Raw genomic sequence first — 21,646 nt, forward strand, 5'->3', positions numbered from 1 at the left:
AGGAAAAAAAAAATGTATTCAGAATTGGAACGTGGAATGTAAGCATTCTTCTGCAAGCAGGTCGGTTGGAAAACTTGAAGAAAGAAATGAGATTAAACAAAGTGGATATGAAGTGGAATAATAGAGATGAGTTGGTGAGTGATGAATTTAGGTTGTTTTATTCCAATGGTGAGTTCAAAGGAAGTTATGGTGTTCGTGTATTGCTGGAACCACGAGTGAAAATAAAGTGATATCAGTGCGTTATGCAGATGACCATATGATAATGGTAAGACTACAAGAAAAGAAAGTGGACTTAGTGCTAGTGCAAGTTTGTATGCCAAGTTGATATATTAACTGACGAGGATGTGGAAGAAAGCCATGACAAGTTCGAAGAGTTAGTTGAGAAGGAGAAGAAGAGAGCATGTGTAATACTAATGAGCGACTGGAACGCAGTTGTAGGAAAAGGACAAGTTGAAAGAAGAGTTGTAAAACATGGATTGGGAAAAAGGTGATAGAGGAGAAAGTGTGGTTAATTTCTGTAGAAGAAATGCAATGATTGTTGAATACATAAACGAAGAAGATACACATGGAATGTCCAAGGGACTAGTTAGACTATGTCCTGTTAGACTATATTATACTATCACATAGACTAGCCTATATACTGGTACAAAAAAGATTCCGAAATTGCTTAAAAATGCAAAGACTGTACTAGGAGCGAATATTAACTCAAATCATCTTCTTCTGATATGCAAAGTATACAGGTTGTTTAAAAAATACGGGGCATAATTTCAGGTATGTATTTCCCACATGTAGACAACCAAAATAGTTCATTACAACATGTGTCCGGAAATGCTTTATTTCCGAGTTATGGCCTTCACAACATTGAAATTCACCCGGAACGTTTTTCTTTCCGCAGGTCGTTGCCGTCAAAGGAGACATTAAGAGGGCACTCTGACAGTTCATTCCGAGGCGAAGGTTACATTCAGTGTAGTGGAAAGCTTGAAATACTTGGTGTGTACTATAAGCAATAACATGACCTGCTGCCAGGAAGTGAAAAGGAGTATAGAAATGGCCAAGGAAGCTTTTAATAGAAAAGGAAGCATCTTCTGCGGACCTCTAAAAAAGAGAACTAAGGACGAGACTATTGAAGTGCTTTGTGTACTGAATAAAGTAATAATGAAAATGATAATTTTATTTATATTATTACTAACACCATCATTATTACAAAGTAAGAGGTTTTAGTCAATTGGGTCTATTCAATCGCTTGAACATACTGGAAATTTCGTCACGTAAGCAATTTATAGGTTGTGTTAAATTACTTCAATTTTAACTACAATTCACCAACTCTGCACAGGTTATAAATAATGGTACTTCTCTATGTAATATATCTTTTGAAATTCCCACAGCCATAGATTTCAGTACCTTTGTAAGGATTGGCCCTTCCACTTAGTCCATATTGAAGTGTAGCCAATTGCGCCCCTACCTACTCTTCAGCTATTGAAGAATCCTGTTCTGAGGATGGAATTCTGTTAGTCCCGTTTTATATTATTATATGAATATGAAAGTGGGAGGATAGATTAAGATAAAGGCGATAATAATAATAATAATAATAATAATAATAATAATAGTAATAATAATAATAATAATAATAATGATTTATTTTAGCTGGCAGAGTTAAGGCCGTAAGGCCTTCTCTTCCACACAAGCAGCAAAAAGTGTATATACATATGCATGAACTTACAAAAAATTCAACAATTTGATTTAGATGAGAGTTACATGTATACAAGAGTTATTTACGAATTAAACAACAAAATACTATGAACTATTAATTAAACACTGAAATAAACTGTGTAGCAGAATTAAACTAAAATACATAGAATGTTAATATATTTCAAATTATATTAGATAATAGAAAGAGATTATTATGAGACAATTTTGAAAATGCAGCACAATCAGGATGATGTCTAAAGAAAAAAAGCAACAGTGTAGTCTGTAATATTTTAAATCAGTATGATTGGAGTGAAATGCTAATAAGGTTATATTTTAAGCTGTTCTTAAAGGTGTTTGTTGTCTTGCAGCCCCTAATACTTTGTGACAAGGAATTCCATTGAAGTTGAACTGTAGCGTAATTACTTGAATTTAATAAGTTTGTATTGAAATCGCCTAAAATAACAGTATGGTCATAGTGAGGCACAAGATTAAGCAAAGGTGTTTCAAGATCACTTAAGAATCCTGATTTAGGGGGTTTGTATACAACTCCAAGGAGGCACTTTTTGTTGCTTGCACCGACTTCGATGAATAGATATTCAGGATGTTCTAAGACTTCATTCGAAGACTGGTAGACAATTTTAAACGGTAAGTCCGATCGCACATATATCGCAACACCACCTCCGCGTTTACCAATTCGGTCATTTCTACAGAGGGTGTAATTATCTAAACTTACTAGAGAAGATGATAGGGAAGGCTTCAACCACGTTTCAGAGATAAGAATAGCGTGAAGAGACAAAGGAGAGAAAATAGACTGAACTTCATTGAAATGACAGAGAAGGCTTTGAGAATTAATGTGGGCTACTTTTAAAGTGTTAGGATGCGAGCTGAAAGACGATTTTAACAGGGCACTGGTCGAAGGAGCAGGTAGTGGGTTAGGGGTGGCTGGGGTGGGTGGGGGTGAGGCTGTGGAAGGGAATTCAGAAAAGTGAAAGTCGTTTGTGTGAGGGGCTGCAGACAGCGAGTCATTCACCTCGATGCAGTCAATACTGACAACTTACAGAAACTAAATTAATATAAACTAATAGTAATGCAATAATGAAAGAGATTAATAATAATATTTATATGATAACAGTAATAGTGAATATTGCAATCCTACCACTAAAAATTGAATTACGGACTAAGAAAATGTGGTAGTGTATGATGTTATGACCTAGTGCTTGCATATTAACTACGGCAGATCAGAAGCTTTTACAATTTTGTGTTTTACATTCCCAATTTTAACAAAAATAATACCGTCTGTGGTCCAGACATTAGTCAGTCCATATCTCGTGATGCAGTCTTTCAATAGTGCATGCCGGGATTGCGTTAAGTCCTCTCTCAACGTTACACCTGAGTTTTTTAACAATTTTTTATTAGTGAACACTTCTCTTCTTTTTCGGTAACTTACGAATTTTACGATCACCGGCCGAGGTCGGTCTCCTTGCCTCCCAACCCGGTGACTCCTATCGATGTCGCTCACCACCAGGTTGACCCCGACTTTTGCCGCGACTTCGATGGCGATCTGGTCTGTGTCCTCGTTGTTGTTTTCCGGGATCCCAAATATACGGAGACTCTGCCGGCGCTGATATTGTTCAAGAGCATCCTGTTTGTCTTCTAACTTTCTTTCTAGGCTGGCGATTCTTTCATCCTTCTCACGAAGGGATGCCTCCAGCTTTTCGATCACCTCCGTGTTGCGCGCGAGAGCAGACTTCAGCTCCGACACTACAGAGTCCTTGATGAGGTTGGCAAGACCCGCCAATATGGTGGGATCGCGCCAAGACTCCTCAAACACACGCTTCACACAATCTTCAATGCTTTCCTCCTGTTGCCTGCTTTTTCCACGAACCATGATAGCAGAAATTATCAAACAACACTGGTAGAACAATAAATACAAAAAATAATAGACGAAATGCGGGTACACCTCCAGAAAAAATATGCGAATGCACGAGCTCAAACTAGCGTTGCTACTCACTGTCCGCCATGACACTAGATAATGACGACGAAATTAAGCTAGGATTCGACATCGGAAGTTTCTAGCATTAGCTCTTGATCGGTTGGGGAAAACCCTTGGAAGAGAACTCAACTAGGGAACTTGTCTCAAACAGGATTCCATCCCGGACCCACTAGTTGCTCAGTTAGGTACGCTGACCTCTATTACGCTAGTCGAATTAGTGAATATTAGCCTACAAAAAAAAAAAAAAAAATATATCAGTTTTTGTTAGTGTGTTACCGTGTTAGTTCTTTGACCCAAGGTTCGCGAGTTCAATTCTTAACGAAGGCGATGGACTTTCGAAGGAAATAAAAATACTTATGATTGCTTCCTTAGGAAGCGAAATGAATCTGTGAATCTTATGTTGTAGTCTCGTATAAGGTGAAGATTGATTAATGAGGTGTATTATGCTTGCATATTTGCCTTAAATGCTTAATATAATTACACACAATAATTAAATTACTTATTACTTTTTGTATATATTGGAGAAAATTTATTAATTATTTACTCCCTGATTTATTCAATATTAAATTTAACAATTATTATGATTGTTAGACCATATCAATTTTCATTTATTGCACTTCCTCGTTTATTATATAAATGACAAGGATAAAACTTAAAAAATAATTAAAAACTAGCATTGTTCTACTACATACATACACGCATACACAAATACACACATAATATAAAAAAACATACATAGGCTAGGAATATACAATATGTACTACTGTAATAATAATAATAATAATAATAATAATAATAATAATAATAATAATAATAATAATAATAATAATAATAATAATAACAACAACAACAACAACAACAACCAGGCGTGTGCAAGAAACATTGGATGACCGCTGAAGAGAATTCTCGATCTCTAATATGAGACCGGAACGGGTAAATTTGTGGTCCAACATCTTGAAAGATAGATGATGATGATTATGATAATAATAATAATAATAATAATAATAATAATAATTACAACCAGGCGTATGCAAGAAACATTGGATGACCGCTGAAGAGACTTCTCGAGCTCTAATATGAGACCGGAACGGGTAAATTTGTGGCCCAACATCTTGAAAGATAGATGATGATGATGATGATGATGATGATAATGATAATAGTAATAATAATAATAATAATAATAATAATAATAATTACAACCAGGCGTGTACAAGAAACATTGGATGACCGCTGAAGAGACTTCTCGATCTCTAATATGAGACCGGAAAGGGTAAATTTGTGGCATAACATCTTGAAAGTTAAATGATTATGGTTATGATAGTAATAATAATAATAATAATAATAATAATGATAATATTAATGTCGGTTTATTACTACTGAATTTATAACAACCACACTCTTCGGTACATTTATCAGAATTATAATTCTTGAAATTTAAAATTGACGTAGAGCATTTGTAATATTATGATAAATTGTAAAAACATTGTCTTCTTTGGAAGCTATATTGAATAAATTTCGGCTAACTTGGAATCTAAACATTACTTCCGTAATCTTTAAGTTATAAATACTCGTAGTAATAGACAAAGAGATCGAAACAGTTCCATATAGTAATCAAATACTGAATTGGAATAATTCGTGTTACAATGATTCCAAAAAACGTGAAAAATAATGTAAAATGTTTCCTTCTTTTCTAAATATATTTTCATAACAATTATATAAAGCAATAAAAATGTGGGAATAATTCGTAATTTAATTGTAGTCAATTGTAACTGTAATTGTATAACTCCATGAAATGATTTCACTGTCGACATTAATTTACAAGGTTCTATTATTTAGCAATTAACACAAGAACTGTAGGAAGAGAATAGTGATAGATTTTGTAAGAGATGAAATATTCAGACGAGTATGGCAAACCGCCGGATGGCAGTAAAGCATGGTGTTGTCGGTTTCCTCTGTCCACAGTGTCTTGTTACAACCGTTGACCCTGCCCACTGGGGACGCGGGTAATGTGGGTCAGGCTAGCTATGTTTTTCCTTCCCCCACAACACTTCATTCCTCTGTACCGGGTCACTGAAAAGCGTGGACTGTGGGGCAGTAATAGAGTACAAGCTAGAATAGAGAATATTGATAAGGTCACAGAAATCCACAGATACTAGCATATTTTCTAAATGATACTAGCACTTAAAATCATTGTTATTCCTGAGATAAATGCCTTCCTTCGGAAATATTAGGAGACTTTATTCCATAAATAAGACTCCATACTAAACAGTGTCTAAGACTTAAAATCAGTCATCCTTTCTGAAAACGGCCCAGTGTATTTAATCCACTTTCGTGATTTAATCTCCACAGTAATTGTCCCAGTTCAATTTTATCCACTTCGGTTTTAAAGCGATAGCCAATTCATTTTATTGCTGTCCGTTACCAAATATCCATAACATACATTAACTATCTACATATCTTCTATTTTTTAAATTGTAAGCCATAATTTTGTTTCTCTTACAATAATTTCTTCTCTCTGGTTTCATCTACCAAATCCCAACATTGCTGTTCTCCTTTTCACGGAGTTAGGGAGCAGTAAATCTCGTTTACAGTATATAAACTTCATTACGTCAATCTTCCCCTAATTATTATTATTAAAATGTTCCCATATCTCAATGTCATAAAATATTCTGAATTCCATCAATGAATTTTATTATAAATGTTGTTAAGAGTATTTATGCCACTGTTTGGTGTTTTAGCTAGGGGTTAACCCATTTTCCCTCACTATTATCATCATAATTTCACTAATGGAATAATTCATCCTTTATTTGCAAGTTTTCAAACAAATCAAATATGGCTAAATTTGAACTACTAGTACAAAATTACGTTCAATGAAGATAATTATAATAAATGGTGTGATGTGTATACAAATGGGTCGATAAAAGAAAGAAAAGAACGAGATAAATTTAAAAAATCGCGGTAAGATATATCGAAGAGAGTCAAAAGCTTTATGCGTAAATACGTCGCTGATATAATATTTCTGTCAAGCTCAACTTCAGCAGTGACAATCAACATCTCGACTTTCCAAATACCCTGAATGCCTTCGCTTCTTTGGGGCATCTGGGAGTAGCCATTATATTTCATGCATTAAGCGTAAATATGTCAGCTGCTATAGTAACCATCTTGCTCTATCATTTTTGCTCGTTTCTTATAAGCCCGCTTCCATTTTCGCTGCATATGCCTCGAGATTTTTAATATCCTCTCTTTACTCAAATTAAGTCCAAAATTTTCCAGTTTATTTTGTGAACTGTGATTAATAAATACGGTTTGAAAATCTCAACAAATAAAACAAAATCAATGACCTTCATGAGAAGAGATCCAATTAGATGCAAAATTGTCTTATATGATACTATTACATTATTGAACAAGTTAAATGTTTTAATTACCTCGGATGTTTAATATCATATGAATATTAGAAAGATATAACAAACAAAATATCAAAATTCCTTTGGATAACGGAAATAATTAACAAAACATTCAGTTCAACCTAAGTAAAGAACACAAGAAATTGAAAATATATAACACCTTTCTCATACCGACCTTAATATATGGATGTAAAACCTGGACAATTAAACAATTCAAGAAGCAACAATTGAACCCTTACCCGGAAAAACAATGTATTTAACAATTTGTTATTTTTGAGAAAAAATTAGAAAAGTGTTGGTGGTAAACTTTTCATTTTATTATTGTATTTATATAAACATACGTGAATACTGTGGAAGATACATTCATTAAGTATCCCTAAGACATCATATTCATTGTTGTAAGAGATTGTTTGTGTCCACATCAATGGAAAAACGATGTATATGCATAATGATGATACATTGTTTTTCCATAAAGCGCTTTTCTTCTTGTATTATGGATGCGAATTAATTTTTTTATGTGAAATTAGGTGCCACCGAATATAAAAATAATACTAAAATAAATTTATCTCCAAAAATTGGTCACATTTTATTCATGGCGTGGAAGATATGCAGTACAAGGTATGAAAAAAGAAGGAAACAATGCCAATACAATACTACAATGCAGGCACAATATCAATAGTAAAATGACCTACCGCTGTGGAATAACAGCATGCCTGACCGTGGAACGAGAGGGACCGGGCTCAAATCCTGGTTGATCAAATTACCTAGTTGAGGTTTTATCCAGGGTTTTCTCTGAACCCATTAAGGGCAAATTCTGGGTAACTTTCGACACTGGGCTCTGGAGTAATTTCGCTGGAATTATCACCTTCATATCATTCGGACGCTAAATAATCATAGCATTTGCTAAACGTCATAAAATAAACCATTAAAAACAATAAAATGTTCATGTCTTAGACGTCATTGTTGATCCTGTGTGCCGTCACCATTAGTGGCAACTAAGGCTCTGTAAAAGTCAGCCAGGCCTCAGATACCGATACATGTCCAGAAGATCACGTAATTTTGTAGTTTGATTGGAAGAGTATTGAAGTACAATGACTGCAAGTCCAGGTTACGTAGGGCATGAAAGTTCGCCATGACGTTGAATTTTCTTCCACGTTTGAGACTGTCAGGAAGAATATAACAGGTTCTCCACGGCGCCAGTTTATTATGATAGGAGCGCATTGAAATATGTCCAGAATCATCAGATATCAATTTTATTCACAAAAAAATCTGTGACTTTATCCTGTGATGGTCTGATGTATGCCTCGACTTTTGAAAAATCTCTGAAAAACTGCTGCTTCATAACCAGGACTTGGAGTGGCTGACTTGGGCGACTTTCTTCTATGATTTGTTTCCACTTATTGTAGATCATAGCACAGAATAATGTGTTTGTATTCTTCTTGGCTCTTTCTTAATCAAAAGATAGTATTTTTTTTTACCTTTTTCGGCCTTTCAGTGGTGTGGTTTGCTCTGTGGACCTGTTTCAGCGCACATGTGTATGTAATATCTTTCACGAGTTTGGAAGTGTCTGTTCGCTGTTGTCAAAATTTCAATTTAAAATCCGTCATGAAGATTTGGCGATACAGCTAATATTGAGTTGTAGTGGATTCTTGTTTTTCTGCAGATAGAATTTCTAATCCGTTTACCTTCACTCCATAAGTATAACTCGCGTGTCTAAAGGACACTTTTTAGGGTATGTTGTTTGATGCGACTCGCACTATGCATCCAGACAAATACAGGGTGCGTCAAAAATATCTGATAGTTTTTGCAATGCAGTACAAATCATACCTTCTGAATATCGCTGCTGTAGTGGGTATCCTTGTGTACATTTTGGAGTTCAGTTGAGATGGAACGTTGGTCTACTGAACATCGCATTGCTGCGGTAGAGTTGTTTATCAAAACAGAGTCCGTTACAGCTTCGCAGCGTCGGTTTCGACTGCAGTTTTGTACACGCCATGCACCTAGTCGCAATACCTTGGTATTTTGGGTATATTAATCATGTCCTTTTAAGCACACTTCCACTTCTGTGGATATGTCAACAAGCAGAATTACCGATACTGGGCTCCCAATAATCCTCAGGAACTGCACGAACGTCCGCTGCACAGTGAAAAGATGACAGTCTGATACGGAATTTATTCGGATGGCATCATTGTGCCTTATTTCTTCGAGGATGAGGAAGGAGCAACAGTTACTATACTTCGAGCGTCACATGAACATGCTGGAAACGCTCTTTCCGAATTTCGTCCGTGGTCATCGTGAGTGGTGGCTCCAGCTCACACAGTTAGGATCTCCAAGGCCATTTTTAGAAGCTAGTCATGCATGTCGCCGAGTTGACCGCCTGGAACTACGACGCACTACTTCCCGAATCCGTTCCACATTTGTAGGTGTACGAGCCGAACGAGGACGTCCAAGTGGCTTGGTATCCTTTATTGACCCCTCTGTACGCCATTTTGTACCCACAATACCAAGGTATTGCGACTAAGTGCATGAAGCGTATGAAACTGCAGTCGAAACCCACGCTGCGTAGCAGTAACGGAATCTGTTTGATAAACAATTCTACCGCAGTAGACCAACGTTCCATCTCAACTGAACTCCAAAACGTACACAACACAAGGACACCCACTATAGCAGCGACATTCGGCGAGTATGATTTGTATTGCATTGCAAAAACCATCAGGTGTTTTTGACGCACTCTGTATAATGTCTGTTCATTGTATGACTTCTGATGAAAACTCTTGAACAGCACCAGTTTCACGTCAAAATGCAGGAGGCATCCCTTGTTGTTGAATGAGTCTAGACAGAATCCCCTCTATAATACTGGTAACAGGAAAGTAAAGTAAAAAACTGGTATGCCTAAAAATTGGCGAATTTTGGCCACCCCTAATAAATCGAAACATTTGGGATATTTTGGATACCCTGAAATATGCAATAACTTGGATATCCCTGAGTAGACGTACGCATTCGGTCTATCGTACCTAACAAAAAATATCAGTTTTGACTTCCATAAAGGAAAAAAAAAAACGTCCAGAAGCAATATAAAGCACATACTCGTATGCATCTCGACTAGTATATTAAGTAAAAATAGTGAAATTTATTAATATTAATACTTTCTAAACATTACATGTTTAGCTTTTAACAGACTTACTCTAGAACAAAGATATCTGTTTAAAAGTAACATTATATTATAAAGCTGTTAAAAAGACTAGGACTAGGAATATTCTTGCAGATACATTGTTCTTCGCCTAATCTGTTCTGGTGGATTGACTGCAGTTCTATGCGCTCCTCTTCTCAATGTATATGGTGCCACGGCATCCCGTAATCTTTTTGTTTTATTGTCTCTCACTTCTGATAGATTACATTCACGTTTTCGACACCTATTCCACTTCTTTGCGTCGGACAGTGAGATTTGCGTTCTGCCGTCTTGCTTACAGATACACTGCTGTTCCAGGAAGTCGATAATTTGCCAGCGTCACAATGTTACACGAGTGGAAGAAATTTTAGGTAAATGGCAGGAGGAGACAGCTTGAAGCATACATAATGTTTTTCCATCAAAATATCAGTATCTCATTTTTTGTCAGATACATTGTTTTTCCGGGAAAGGATTCAATTAAACAATTCTAGAATCACAGCAGCAAAAATGTGATTTTTAAAGATAACATCAAACTATACTTGGCAAAATTGTAAAACCGATGAGGTAATTCTAACAGAACTCAACGAAAAACCAGTCACTAACAAAATTAAATATATATACAGAGATTAAACGTAGTGGTTAGATCCTTCCTCATAGTTAACCTTTTAATAGAAGATTTCATTTGAAGAACTGACGTTTGCTGACAAAGCATCTGTAATGTCTGGCTGCCTTCTCATCTGCACGTCGTCGATCTGAGATTTCTTGTTTAGTGTCAATTAACAGGCTGGTCGAAGACGTTGGTAACTTGGACGGGACACTGGTTAAATCAGCACTCACACTGCTATCACCCTGTGATGTTGATGCATAACTATATTAATCCATAAAGGTGGTGATACAATGGATTTAACAAACTGGAGGCCTATCACAATATGTTCAGTAATCAGAAGAGTAATTGAACGTGTACTTGACCGACGTATCCGCGAATTCGTGAGTTTTAACCCCAACCAAAGAGGTTTCACCAACTCCTCTGGTACTCACAACAACACTGCAATTCTAGATTCTCTGCTACGTGAAGCCAAAACAAATGCAAAAGATCAGGCTGTTATTTTCATTGATATACGGAAAGCTTTTGATAACATAGGTCATAACTACTTAAGAAATACCTTAAATGCATTACCCATTCCAACTAAACTCACAAATCTGGTCTTCAGCTTACAGACAGGCAATATTACAACGATTCAATCTAACAATGGTAAAACAAAACCCATCACCATAGTCAGAGGTGTGTTACAAGGTTCCCTTTTGTCACCTACTCTTTTCAATCTATGCATTGACCATATTTTGAACGAACTTAGTGAACACGGCATGACTACTCAGTATGGATTAACTTAAGTCCATCTGAAGATCAATTAACTGTAATGGGCTTCGCAGATGATATTGTTATCATTGGTAAAGACAAAAAATCCGCTTTGACACTCTTCAATCACGCAGTTCAACAATTCCATGAAATCGGACTAGACATTAACATTAACAAGTGTAAAGGCATGTGTATTAAAAAGGATCAGCTGTTTGAAAAAAATTTCCACATCTCGTCTGGAAATGAAATAGCTGGTTTGCAAAGAGGTGACTTCATTCGCTATCTAGGAGTCAATTTTATGACGAGATTAATTTTGATCCTCTTTCAACATTGTCTAAACTAAGAACAAATGTAGAATTGCTTATTTCTTCACCACACTTATAAGCGGATCAAAAATACAACATCATTAACACCTCAATCTGTCCTAGTCTAATATATCCATTTCAGACAGTGCCTCCAAAAAAAAATGTCTAATAAATTCATAGTGGATGCAGATATTATGATAAGGGGTGTGCTGAAAGAAATACTGCAACTGCCTAATGACCTTCCTACAGATATGTTGTATACAGACACAAAATTCAAGGGATTAGGTTTATTCTGTTCAGCATGGGAATTACACTTACAAAATATAAACGCATGTAAGATATTGCTTAAATCCAATAATTCCTTCCTACATGCTACAAGGAAATTATCCCAAGAAATTACATCCAGTCTCACAGCACTCAATATCACCGAATCAGCAAATATTTTGGACAAGTACGGCACTGTAGATACGCGATATGTACAGCAAGTATTAAGAGAAAAAGCGTTTGAGAACTGGAGCCAGAAAAATCATAAAGGCAAAGGCGTGCCCTCATACCAACAATATACCCCGGCCAATAAGTGGATCCGGAATCACAAGGGTCTTTCCTGTAGTGAGTGGAGGGAAGCAATCAAGATGAATGCGAACGTGTCAGCTGTGCGTAGTGTCCCTGGCAGGTCTTCGGGCAGTAACCTCAGTCGACTTTGCGACAGGAAGGTTGAAACCCTTGCCCATGTCCTGGGGGTCTGTCCACACGGTGAACTACGAAATACGCGGCATCATACAATAAGATCTATAATAGCAACTGCCTTAAGGAACAAAGGTTATTCAGTATATGAAGAAGTACACGGCATATCCAGTGAGGGCAGTAATCGAAGAATTGACATAATTGTATTTAAACCTCCCTCTCTTGAAGGTTACATCATAGACCCTACTGTGAGATTCGAATCGCACGAACACCAGCCAGAAGAAGTACACGAGGAAAAAAGGAATATATATGAACCTTCCATTAGTTTTTATAAGGACAAATACCATCTGGAATCCATCGTCATTACGGGACTAATGATAGGAGCCCGTGGGATCATACCCCGGTTCCTAGTCGACTTCTGTAAATCTTTTGGCCTGCATAAAAGTATTTTAAGAGATCTAACAATTGCAGCACTCAAAGGCTCAATAGCTATTTTCAGGCATCATACATATGGACCATGACTAATTCGCATCTCCTTGACGTTATTTCGTTTAACATAATGTGTTTCAATATAATTCAAATTCTTTCTTTTTCACTCTAACAACAATTTATCACTAAGCCTCAAGGCTTTTACTATATTGTATCATGGTACTCTTTGTCGACGGCAACCTGTAGTGGTTACAGGAAGAAATTAAATTAAATTAAATTAAATTAAATTAAATTAAATTAAATTAAATTAAATTAAATTAAAGTGAATGTGGGTATATATGTTCTCTATGCAAATCTACACGCTTTGACCGATATGTGCCAAAGTTTGCACATTTAACCTTCATAACCAGGAGAAAAACGTAGGCTATATTAAAATTGTACAAAGGACGTTAAATTAATTAAAATATAAAAAATAGAAATAAATACGACCAAACATGTAATATTAAAATGCTATCTTCTACAGTCAATTGTTTTTGTATTATTGTCCTTTGTATTCAACATCGACTTTCACAAGGTCATGGAAATTATAACACGAATAACATTGTTGGTAAACATCATGAAGACTAAAACTAGATAATTCGTACAATAAATATCTTTACACAGTCCATGACCGTATTATGAATTTCTTGATGCAGTTGTAGATAGTGAGCAGGCTGTGTTTTATCCAACTGAATTCTAGAATTCTTTCAAACTACAAGGATTGCTACCACATAATTTACTTAATATTGAATAACCAGACGTACTACTGCGAAATATTAACCCACCAAAATTATGCACCAACATGAATTGGTATGAAGAACCCATGCGAAACTTAATAAAGTCGCAATATTAACTGTAAAAACCAAAGGATAAGATGTTTTTATCTCATGTATTCCTATGATACCAACTAACATCCCTTTCGATTTTAAGTAATTGCAATTTCAGTGCGACTAGCATTTGTAATGGCAATATAAAATTATGATCAAGGACAGTCACTCAAAGTAGCAGACATTAACTTAAAAACTGCGTGTTTTTAACATTCTTAACTATATTTTATACAAAAAAGTAGGGAAAAAAAAGATTTTACACACATCAAAAAGCAATTCAATGATACGTTTTTCATATTGCTAATGTAGTATGTGAATGTACATAAGGCTACTGAAAATAACACTGCATTAATTTTATTCTTAAATATACGTCTCTCAAAATATTGCTGTTCATGTTAGAAAGTGTGTTACTGCGAAATTCTAACTACATAAGCACGTTGCCAATGTAGTATGTTATGCGTTGTGGAAATAAAAATCTCTTAATTTCTAAAAAATAAAAACCGTCCCTGAGAATATTAGTCTTCATTTAAAAAATGACTTATTGCGAATTTATATTGCATCTGTATTCTGTGTATAAAATAAAAATTAATATAATATGTTCTGAATTTGTGAGATATAGTTTCTCAAGTCATATTAAAAAAAATAGGCGTACAGCGGTTAAGGGTAAAAAAAGTCTTTCAATATAAATTAAATTATATACGTATATAATGATTCTTTGGTATGATCGATAGAGAGAGAAATTTTGGCTCTCGATGACACTCCAACAGGTTCAGACTGGGAACAAGGGAATTCCCTGTTTATTGTCAGCTGTCTCAGAAATGCAAGTGAAAGCACACACAGGCATGAAATTACGTGAAATGCACAGCTTCAGATCAATGTAGAGATCTTATAATTATTTTATCTCTGCCTCTGTGCAACGTCACATTTGCGGGGGAGGAAAGGAGACGGCAGAAAGATTGTACTTACTTGCTGGCTTTTAAGGAATCCGGAGGTTCATTGCCGCCCTCACATAAGCCCGCCATTGGTCCCTATCCTGAGCAAGATTAATCCAGTCTCTACCATCATATGCCACCTTCCTCAAATCCATTTTAATATTATCCTCAGAAAGATTGTAATGCTTTTTAATACCTTGATTCCCTTGACTAAGATAAGCCACTTGAAATTTAACAGTCACTGACCGACAGAGATAAAATATGAGATCTGTAGAACATTGATACAATGCTAAGTGGGCCTATAGGGACCGGGTAGTGTATCTTTGTTTTGCTGTACTTCAAGACAATGTTAATTCATTTAAAGTTTGTGTGACTGTAGCCTGTATATTATATGTTCGTTTGGTTTTACTTTATTTATAGTTTGATTTCTTTATTATTTTATTTGTATTTCTGGTGATGTGGAAGAGAAGGCCTGATGACCTTAATTATGCCAGAATAAATAAACACACACACACACACACACACACACACATATATATATATATATATATATATATATATATATATATATATATATACAAATTAAAACACATTTGAAAGTAAGGCAAGTGATGAAATGTTTCCTTTCGTTGCCTGACCTGTAGTTGTTTTAAATTGAGTTATTTCTTTGAGGCATTTGACTAAGAAGTTCATTTATTCATGTAAGTGACGCTATGTAAAGATTCATCTTCATGGACGAGGGAAGGTTATTGAAGACAATTCGTTTTGATTGTCTATAGTTGAGTTTCTGACATTTCCGAAAAGTCTAACAAACAGTTTAATTTAAAAAAAGACACAAAAAGGACAACCCGGGCAACGCCGGTTGCTTTCAGCTAGTTATATACGAGACGCATCCAGAAAGTAAGTTTCCCTATTTTTACCCTTTAAAGTAAACGTAATTAGCCGTGTCAATTGCGCATGCGTAACCGATCTATGACGCATCAATCATATGCCAGCCGGACAGGTCCCGCCTGGTGCCAGTAGCGTGGCAGCAGTGGTCTGAAATGGAAGCTCTTATTCCTTCTCCCGCCGTCTGCGAGGTTCGGTCGGTGATAAAGTTCTTTAATGCACAACGCATTGCGCCAATTTAAATTCATCGGCAGCTCTGTCAGGTCTATGGGCCGAACATCATGAGTAAGCAGATGGTGTGTCGCTGGTGTAGGCAGTTTTCCGAAAGTCGTCCATGATGAAGAGCGCAGTGGGCGACCGTCCCTCATCAATGATGATCGTGTTGAGCTGGTGCGGCAGTGCATCATGGAGAACCGTCACTTCACGATTACGGAGCTGAGCAGACATTTTCCGCAGATATCGCGATCCTTGTTTCATGAGATTGTCACTAAGCACCTGCTGTTCAAAAAAGTGTGTGCCAGGTGGGTGCCGAAAATCCTGACACCCGAACACAAAATGCAACGTTCAGGAGCAGCACTGACATTTCTGCAACGGTATCACGATGACGGCGACGAGTTCCTCGACAGGATCGTCACGGGCAATGAGACTTGGATTTTGCACTTCATCCCGGAAACCAGGCAGCAGTCAATGCATTGGCGGCATAGTGGATCTCCGGTCAGGACGAAATTCAAACAGACGCTGTTGGTACGGAAAGTGATATGCACGGTGTTCTGAGACAGGAAGGGCATTCTGCTCATCGACTTCCTTCCAAGAGGTGAAACAGTGAACGCTGACCGTTACTGTGAAACGCTGCGAAAATTGCGACGTGCCATTCAAAACAAGAGGCGTGGAATGCTTACTGCAGTTGTTGTGCTCCTCCATGACAATGCTCGTCCACATACGGCTCGGCGCACAGCAGCTGTTTTGACGGAATTTGGCTGGGAGTTGTTTGATCACCCACCCTACAGTCCTGATCTTTCTCCCAGCGATTTTCACGTTTTCTTGCACCTCAAGAAATTCCTGTCCTCCGGTGAGCGTTTTGGCAACGACGAAGAGCTGAAGACGTCTGTCACACGCTGGTTCCTCTCACAGGCGGCAGAGTTCTACTACAGAGGGATACAAAAGTTGATCCCACGGTACGACAAGTGTCTCAATTTTGATGGTGGCCATGTTGAAAAAAAGCTGAAACATTGCTGTACCTGTTGCCAATAAATTTTTTCCTGAAAGTGTGTGTTCTTTAAAAAAAATGGCGAAGCTTACTTTCTGGATGCGCCTCGTATAATAACCTAACTAAAAGCACCCGACTTTGCACGGGTTTTCCTTTCTGCTTCAGTTTTTAATTAAACTACTCATTACATTTTCGGAAATCTCGGAAACCTAACTATAGACAACCAAAACGAATTGCCTTTACCAAGCTAAGATTAATCTTTACTTAACGTTACTTACAGTATATGAATTGATGAACTCCTTAGCGAAATGCCTGCCAGCGTTAACTCAATTTAAAACAGTTGTAAATCAGGTACCGAAAAGAAAACATGCCATCATGTGCCTGACGTTTAAGGCTTTTTTTAATCTATATATTTGATGGTTTGTATTTCTTTATTCTGGTGTAGTTAGGGCCATTAGGCCTTCTCTTCCACACCGCCAGAAATACAAATAAAATAATAGAAAATCAAACTAGAACAAAGTAAAACCCAACGAAAATATGATTCCTTTTCCTCTTTCTGATCAGTTTCAGCATCGAATCAATATGTACATATATAATTTAATTTATATTGGAAGATTTTTTTATCCCTTGACCACTGTACACCCACATACATCTTACCCAGTTTTTTGTTAAATATGATTTGGAAAACTATATCTCACAAATCCAGAACATATCATATTAATTCTTATTTTATACACAGAATACAGATACAATAGAAACTTGCAATGAGTCATTTTTTAACATAAAGACTAATATTCTGAGAGACGTATAGGGGAAACCCGGGAAAAGCGGATAAGCTACGAAGAAACAAAGGCACAGGCTACATTTTGGTGCTCCAGAAATAAAAACTTCATGATATTGATTGTGACACATGTTGTCTACATACCTTAAAAAACGGGAATTCGTTTCTCGTACCTACGGACAGTGATATGATTTGAGAAAGAAAATATAGTTAATTATTTTCTTTGCCCGGGTACACGGGCAAAGCGAATAATTAACCCGGGCAAAGTGAATATACCTATAATATTTTCACATTTTTATTTAATTTTTATTCACTGATAATAAAATTAAATCAACACATAAACACGATGTTAATGAGTTATATGAGACAATAAGAAATGTTATTACAGCCATTAACAGCACATTAGATAGTACAAAATAGAAATTTGAACAAGTCGACGTTTCATTGGCACTGAAGACCTGGATTTCTTTTGCTTTTGCTCCTGCCCATAAGTTACTTCTCTTTCAACGTTTTTAATCGGTATAGATGTAAGAGCTTCAGAGTGCTAACATTTTCTTCGTTTACCTCGTATCTTTAGAGCATCCACTTTTGGCACTGGTCTGAATCAAAATAACTGACGTGGGATCTCCTGCTGACGATGTTGAGGGTTTTCGTGTAACCGGAACTGAAAATCTGAGTATAATTGATGTATTGAATATTCCTTCAATCTCTGAAGATAACGACATCACAGAGGTGGTTGATTCTGAGTGAGTATTAACTGTTTCTTCAGCCGCTGAAGAAGCTGGCACCGCAGAATTTGTTAAATCTGAGCCAGCTGTCGTTTCGCTGATTTTTATCTCAAGTGGGCGATCTGTAAGTTCATCTGGAGCACAATCTTCATCAACAAACACATTATGGTTGTATGGCCAGATTGCAGAACCACTGATTGGAAGATTTTATTTCTTCAAGTACTTTCTTCATGGCTTCTTCAGACCATTTGGCTTGTTCCGTCTTCCTCTTGAAAAATTAAACTAACTAAAACACATTACGACCTTTTTAAGTAAAAATTAAGATCAGTATTACTGACATATAATTTAATTAGTGTGACTTTATTCCTCAACTAACTAAAATGATCTAACACGCTTTATTACAATAGAAAAATACATACAAAAATACAGCTAACATTTATATAGTCAAATAAAGGTAGAAGGGCAAAGCGGATAAGTTATCTATTTTGTTCTATTCACTTTGCCCGCATACGTCATTGCGTTTTTCATTTAAGATTATACAAAACATAAACGTCAATAATCTTCTTCGTAAGTACGGCACTTTAGAAGTAATCGTATCGCCTATATATTTCTATCACATAACAAAAAGTTTCTGCAGTATTGAGTGTACATATGTCTCTCTTACCTTGAAATATTTTAAGAAAACAGTCAATTTCCTTGAAACACACGCTTACTTTTTTTCTCACTAGCTAGAATGACGACAAGTCAGTTCCAACAGCAAAATCTGGTTGCGATTCTTCCCTATCGTAGCAGAAAGCACTACCTGTTGGCGTTTCTAAGAAATAGGAATTATTCTCTTTGCCCGCGTTATTCGTTTTGCCCGGGTCTGCCCTAGGCTTAACGGTATTTTAGAAATTAAGAGATTGTTATTTCCACAATGTATAACATACTACATTTGCAACGTGATTATACTGATAGAATTTCGCAGTAACATATTTTATAAGTGAACAACAATATTTTGAGAGACGTATATTTTAGAATTAATACAACGCTATTTTCAGTCGGCTTACGTACAGTACATTCACGTACTACATTAGCAACATGACAGAAATATCATTGAATTGCTTTTTGATATGTGTAAAATCTTTTGTGCGAGATCGTGCGTATTTGCTTGCTTTCCGCACAAAACCAATACGCGATAAGTGTGAAATACCACATTCAGTATTCCCAACGTAACACACATAACAATTTCCCTCTTCTTACCGCTTAAGCGCCATATTCATTTTACTGCTTTAGGCTTTTAACATATTATTTTTAGAGACGTTTAACATAGTAATAATTATAAATTGGAAACTTACCACTGCAATTTCACCTAAATTGCACTGTTAATTATTGTTTTTAAATATTTGCAAAAATTAAGTAAACTCTACAACACCACAAAAGTTACTGCATTTGTAATGCAAGTAACATTAAGGAAGCCGTGAAAAAATCAACAAGATTCCAGATGCCGATGTTATTACTGCAATATGTTATATAAATAATATTGTTAAAATATTAAAATGAAAAATAAATCATTACATAACCTTACCGTTTGTTTAAGTTCGCATTTGTAGACTGGGGGAAAAAAAAGACAGACGTATATCTCGGCCTGCTGGAATATAGTAAACTCAGAAAACATTTTATAGCAACAATGTTGAAGATAGATATATTTGTTTTACAAAGTTGCCGTCATTGAACAGAAACCAAGATGGAGATTTCATTGCAACTATTTAGAAATTCCTCTTTCAGGTATGTAATAAACGATCTTCGCACAAAATAATGTACGATACACGAGCGGTATGTTTGTTTTCATGTTCTCGGAAATTAAAAAAGTTCAACTACGTTTCACTTTTTCAATCTTTTCCTCGAACATGAAAACGTCAGCATACCCCTCTTGTAACGCATATTGCTTTGTGCTAGATCGTGCGTATTTGCTTGTTTTCCGCACAGAACGAATACGCGGTAAGTGTGAAATACAACATTCAGTATTCCCAACGTAACACACATAACAATTTCCCTCTTCTTACCGCTTAAGCGCGACATTCATTTTACTGCTTTAGGCTTTTAACATATTATTTTTAGACACGTTTAACATAGTAATAATTATAAATTGGAAACTTACCACTGCAATTTCACCTAAATTTCAATGTTAATTATTGTTTTTAAATATTTGCAAAAATTAAGTAAAGTCTACTACTCCACGAAACTTATTGCATTCCTGATACAAGTAACATTAAGGAAGCCGTGAAAAAACCAACAAGATTCCAGATGCCGATGTTATTACTGCAATATGTTATATAAATAATATTGTTAAAATATTAAAATGAAAAATAAATCATTACATAACCTTACCGTTTGTTTTAAGTTCGCATTTATAGACTGGGGGGGGGGGGGGAAAGACAGACGTATATCACGGCCTGCTGGAGTATAGTAAACACAGAAAACATTTTATAGCAACAATGTTGAAGAAAGATATTTTGGTTTTCCGAAGTTGCCGTCATTAAACAGAAACCAACATGGAGATTTCATTGCAACTAATTAGAAATTCCTCTTTCAGGTATGTAATAAACGATCTTCGCACAAAATAATGTACGATACACGAGCGGTATGTTTGTTTTCATGTTCTCGGATATTAAAAAAGCTCAACTACGTTTTGCTTTTTCAATCTTTTCCTCGAACTTGAAAACGTCAACATACCGCTCTTGTAACGTATATTACTATTATTGTACGAATTATCATGATGTGTACCAACAATGTTATTCGTGTTATAATTTCCATGGCCTCGTGAAAGTCGATGTTGAATACAAAATACAAAACAATTGACTGTAGAAGATAGCATTTTAATATTACACATGAATGTTTGATCGTATTTATTTCTATATGTTTTTATTTTTTAATTAATTTAACGTCCATTTGTACAATTTTAATATAGACTATGTTTTTCTCCTGGTTGTGAAGGTTAAATGTGCAAACTTTGGTACATATCGGTCAAAGCGTGTAGATATGTATAGAGAACATACATACACACATTTACTTATATATAATTAGATTTCATTATCATTGTATGGTAACTTTGCTTGAGACAGCATAAATAAAATGCTACGGATATATTATTTATGTAGTAAAACTCCCTTTATGGCGGGTTAAAATAAAATAACGTATCTAAAATAATGTAAATAAATTATCAAAATAATAA

This window comes from Periplaneta americana, chromosome 11 (assembly GCF_040183065.1).
Source record: "Periplaneta americana isolate PAMFEO1 chromosome 11, P.americana_PAMFEO1_priV1, whole genome shotgun sequence".
In the NCBI taxonomy this organism is placed as follows: domain Eukaryota; kingdom Metazoa; phylum Arthropoda; class Insecta; order Blattodea; family Blattidae; genus Periplaneta; species Periplaneta americana.